General features: G+C 39.2%; 1 long non-coding RNA gene across 1 annotated transcript; it reads right to left on the bottom strand.

The window, feature by feature from the left end:
- Nucleotides 1–3,557: 3,557 nt before the first annotated feature.
- Nucleotides 3,558–5,498, bottom strand: LOC311007655. The gene is made up of 2 exons (XR_014596434.1): nucleotides 5,465–5,498; nucleotides 3,558–3,747 (listed from the first exon to the last, which is right to left on the bottom strand). It is a non-coding gene; the product is annotated as an uncharacterized lncRNA (long non-coding RNA).
- Between the last annotated feature and the right edge of the window lie 233 nt (nucleotides 5,499–5,731).

A 5,731-nucleotide genomic window follows, 5' to 3' on the forward strand; every position in this document is an offset into this window, starting at 1 on the left:
CTGTCCACTTATAAGGCCAAGCCAACATGAAAAGTAAGATAGTTATCTAAGCCAGTGGTTCCCAAAGTGTGGTACGTGTACTCCTCTCTTTTTCTCCGCTGTCTGAGTGCACATGTTTGTTGTGAGAGAGCAGGGAGGCGGGAACCCTGCCCGTCAGAGGAGAGGAGATGCATTGTAATGAATGTAATGAAACAATAGCAACACATTAGACTCTGATATTGCACAACTGACAAAAAGATAGCTTTTTATTTAATTTAAAAAAACAACAACATTACACAACGTTATAGGTCCTTTCGATTATAATAAAAATAGAATAATGGAACAATAATGGAAAGAAATAATCTGTGAGGCACTGCTGCTGTATTGAATATGATGTCATACTGATTTTTTCGAGTTTGAAATTCAACTCTGTGAAGACACATTTGGCCACGACAAACACCAAAACAGCCAGAAACAACTAAAATGCGGGAGAATATATGTAAAATGTTTTTGTACAAATTGAAGAGAGAAATTAAAATGATTGTCATTTCATGATCAGTTGTGTTACATTCTATATTATGACCACTTTTGGAGAATCATCAACACGTATGAGGGAGGGGGTACTTGTGGTATGGCAAAAAGGCTCAGGGGGTACGCAAGCCAAAAAAGTTTGGGAACCACTGATCTAAGCAATTATATGATCATAGTAACATTAGACCAGTATTTCCCAGTATGTTTTTTTCTGGTGACCCCACAGTTTAAAAATGACAAACCACTGTGACCATTGTCATTGCTCGTATCTACAAACCGAGCAGCAGCAGCAGCTTTTTTCATTTTAATTGGAGAAGTGAACGAGATGGATTCTTTCCCTCTATAATCACTGAAAAAAAATTGAGGCCATTTTTTACAGGCCACTGATGCTCCCTAAAATTTGAGATCAACTTTTTTTATTGCCACCAGTTTTTTTGTTTGTTTGTTTGTTTTTGCAGTTGGTTCAGATTTATAATTTCTTTCACAATTATTTTGTGGTGATTTTGCTAACTCCCTGTTGCAATGACTTTTAGTTCTTCAGAAATAGACTTACAATGACGGAATGTTACAATACATGTTGAGACATTAAAAGTGAATACTTGTGCAAAGAAAATGCCTTTTTATTTGAATGTACCTGATCATTACATAGAAAACATAAGCTATATGTGAAAATTCCTACTTCATAAGGACTTTCTAAAAGCTGCACTCAGGCAGGCTATATCACAGACTCCAGACCTGGAGCACCACCACTGAGGTTTTTTTCACCATACATCATTTGTATGAGGTGTCCAGAACAACATACTACAAATCCTAAGAAATCATAGTTGGGGAAATATGTTTAATTCTAATCAATCCCAGATTGATTTACTGTATAAAGTCTATGGTGCCAATAAGGCCAGAAAACAATACACCCCAATGGGGCTATTTTTTTCCCCTTTACTCCTACCACATTGAAAGTATCCATGAAAAGTAACATTTTTTGTATGACAAGTTTCTTTGAAAATGAATTTGAATATGCAAATGAGCAATACATTAATGGCATATGTCCAAAATACACCCTAATAGGCTTTTTTTCCCCCATTATTCCTACCACAATGAAAGTATACATGAAAAGTTTACAAAAGGTTGAGAACCCCTTCCCAACCTGTGGGTCGCGGCCCAGTAGGTATTGCAGGTGGGCCATCAAATCATTTTCAAAATATTAATATTAGAGGTTGTTATTTTTATTTCTATTTTCTTTTTCTTTTCTTCTTTCAAAGTAATTTGCCCAGTACTGCCCTCAAGTAGGCTGGGTAGCTATTCATTAGATTCACATGACGTCACTGTGTTTTTGCGCCGCCATATTTGTGTCCGAATCAGGGCAATCTGGGCACAGATCACAGCGTCACGTTACCAGAACAAGTGGAGTAGTAGGAGGAAATAAGCAAGAGACCGAAAATTGACGTTATTTGAAAGATGCCAGGATTATATTGTGCTGTTTACTGTGATAGCAGTCGCCAAAAAAACCCCGGACTGCAGTTTTATTCCATCCCAAAAGACGTAAAGTTATAGGCGGAATAAATGGTTGACTGCAGGCAGTCTATCAGTGGCAGCATGGGCGTCTCACAAAAAGAGGGGATTCACTTTTTTTTTTTTTATAACATGGATATTTTGAATTCTGCATTTTGATTACTTTCTTATTAATTACTCACTGATTCTGCATTTAGAGTCTTTTATTTCTGTATAACAGACCGTTGCTAAGTAAAACGGGCCGTTGCTAGGGACGCCGCTCTGATCAGCGGAGCAGGGCAGAAGAACTATCTAGGATTTTTACCTTGTGTTTCATTTTTACCAGCTTCAGACTAATTGTGATGTTAGAAAAATGACTTGTAGCTCGTCAGAGGGAGAGTGGAGGCTCTCTGCCTCCCTCACCGCTGCTGGAACCAAACCTGCGATCAGAGCGGACAGAGCGGACGGGCCAGCGCAGTGTCACAGCTGTGACCAGCTGTGTCTGTGCCACCGCGAGTCCGTGACACAAACGTGTCCCGTATCGTAATCTCTTATGACAGACAGACAGGACTACATAAATGCGCATATTGTAACATGATAATTCATCAATCTACTGATTGATTATCAAAAGCTCGTTGAAAACAATACACACGAGTCGACCGAGAGGAGGGGGAGGAGCAAACAGCGGAGAAGTGACCGGACTAAGGACTTTGATCAACATTACGTCTCAAATTAATTAATTACCCAGCAAACATTTTGACGTCTATTTCACGTCTAATTAACGTCGGTCAGGCAGGTTGATTCGACGTCGATCTGAGGTGCTCAAATGAAAGTTTTTCTGACGTCGGTGTTATGACCGACGTCATTTCGACGGCTAATAGACGGCATCATTTTACGTTGTTTCAACGTCGTTTAGACGACTTATCAACGTCTCAGAGCAGGCTACTTCATGACGTCTATCTCACGTCTAATTAACGTCGATCTAACAGGTTGATTCTACGTCTATTTGAGGTGCTTAAATGAAAGTTTTCCTGACGTCGGTGCCATGACCGACGTCATTTCGACGGCTATTAGACGGCATAATTTTTACATCAACATTTCAACTTTTGTCGTTTCGAATTGCAATATAGCTTACATTTCAACCTTTTTGTCTACACATGTAATGTATTGCATTTCAAAAGGTGTCTATAACTGGCATTATCATATCTAGAAATTCTATGAAAAGCACAGATCTTGTGCTGCATATCCTATGTGTAATTCTCAATGCTCTAATATACACATACTTGAACAAACTTCTCAATTTTAGCAAAAAAAAAAATCTCAAGCTGCATTGACTTCAAAAAGTCAAAGACATCAGATCACATCAGCATTTTTGGAAAAGTGAACCTGACGGAAACTTTGATAGCAAATAAACCTGAAGGTTTAAAATATCCTTGTGATGTTCACCTAGGCTATACTGTAAAATACAAGTGGTGCATGGACTAATAGGTAGAATAATAAAAGGAAAGCATTCAGGACAAGATCTATTCAACTGGTTGTATTGAAAACATATAAACAAGTAAAACAAATATATTTATTAGAGAACAATTTTTTTTTTGTAAAGTCAGGTCATAGCCAAGGAGGCTTAACAGTCAGCGACGAGGATCTGCTCCTTCCCCCCGCTTCTGGCTGGCGCATGCTTTAGATGATTCATCATTGCATTCTCTATTTCCACATCTGTGGCCTTAATGCTCCATCTTTTCACAGCAGCTGGAGAGAGGACACAAGAAAAAAAAATTATAGAGCACCTATTCAGATGTAAAATGCACTTTATAAATTACAGTAAGACTTTGTCCTGGGATTTGAAAGAGTAATGACATAACCACTTCTTAGACCCACACAGTAGCCTGAATCTTCTGATGGTTCCTTATAAAGCCTATAGGCATTAGTTACAAGTCATTGATTTAACCAGCATTAGGACTCTGGAGCTAAGGGACACATGGAGCAGGTTTGAGGATGGAATCCTTAAGAGTTCCTCTTTAACCATCCTGTTGTCCACCTGGGTCAAGGAAGGAAGTACAAAGGGAAAATGTAGATCATTCATGATGATCCCTGTTGTGCCCAGTAGGGGTCGCACCGCCTGTGTGTATTTGTGGATGTTTGGGTTCAGTTGTTTATGCCTGCTAGGCTAAAAGTAAGTCTGCCACTCCATGCTCTCGGAGCTACAATAAGAACATGAGCAGGAGTGTCTTGAAGGTCCTGCTTTCTGTGACAAGAGGAAACTTCTCACAGAACTGAAGGAAGCTAAAAACTGCAACAGGGCTGTTTGACTACTACTCTTACCCAACATTGTAATATTGCAACAATGATAAAAAAAAAAAGTTATTTCAAAAAGTCTAGGGAATATCTTGCACAGTAATATACATGTTCTAGAGAATGTAGTAAAAAATATGGAGGGTATTTTAAGTACTTCAATCTGACATATTGATTGACAGATTAGATCACTAAATCCAAGTAATGTTGCAGGACCGAAAATTGTTTGACTTATTATTTTTGCAACAGTGGGTCTTCCAGGGTTAGAATCACATTTCCAGAGTAATCTGCCAACACTGTGGCTGCTGATGAAATGGTAACAGGAGATAGCCGAGCTCAGGAGAAGTTCAGGCCCACAGCCGTCCAGTAACCTCCCCCTCACAGCCAGCTGCATGTTGCCTCTCTGATTTGTGTGACAATGGAAGACCAATTGCCCACTTAATGCAGACAAAAGGTTGATGGGTTTATAATGCTAATTCAGCTGCTTACTATTTACTAGTACATGACACCACACATCACACATCCTAACACACATAAAATCCTGTTTAGTAGATAAACACATGAGCATCAGCAACATCCCTAATGATAAGGCTAATTCCCTGACCTAAGACATAAGGCATGCACTGAATACCTGCACAGCTGCAAACATCTTCCAAAATTATTTAAATCGCCTGAAATTAAAATTAAAAGAGGAATCTTTAAATGGAGATTCACAACGATTACATTGTGATCCAATATTTGACAGGAGGTATTACTAGCCTTCATTTCTGAATAAAACAGTGGCCAGCGCATAGGCCTGTTATCATTTCACATCACAAATCAAATCAAATGATGATTATGACCAGAGGTGCTTTAAGTGCTGCCTCTGGCGGTCAGTGGACATTCAGATGACATCAGAATGACTTTTGGCGATGAGAATTTGTGAGGGTCATACCCTGTATTTCAGTGAATGGGTGGAGTTACAGCAAAACATGGACACTCTCATGAGAAAGAGGGGCTGCCACTCCTGCGGCTGGGATTTGAAGGGAAAACATAGGGAAAACCTAGGCCATTCATCTGACTTTCAGCCTGGAGGGGAACTTTTGAACCGCTACTACTGTAGGCCATGTGAGCAATGATGGTAAAATCTTCACAATCATTCAAGCCCCCATCACCCTTAGTGTGTGTATCTTACCTGGTATGCGTCTCTTTATCACAGCAATACACCTGTAAAGTGAGATATTGAAAAGATAGTTATCAATACAGGCCTATGGGAGAGACAGAGTCACAAAAATATAGTCCTGTTTCAGGTAGAGATAGCTAAATATGACATCAAGCTCAGTAACGTTAGTGTGTCATGATCTTAAAATGTTTGTCATACTGTTAGGTCATAGCCATGCATGTTGCTTATGATAAAAAAAATAATGCAGTGATACACTTTTCACAGCAGCAAACTTTTCTT

Source organism: Trachurus trachurus (genome assembly GCF_905171665.1).
Source record: "Trachurus trachurus genome assembly, chromosome: 24".
NCBI lineage: Eukaryota > Metazoa > Chordata > Actinopteri > Carangiformes > Carangidae > Trachurus > Trachurus trachurus.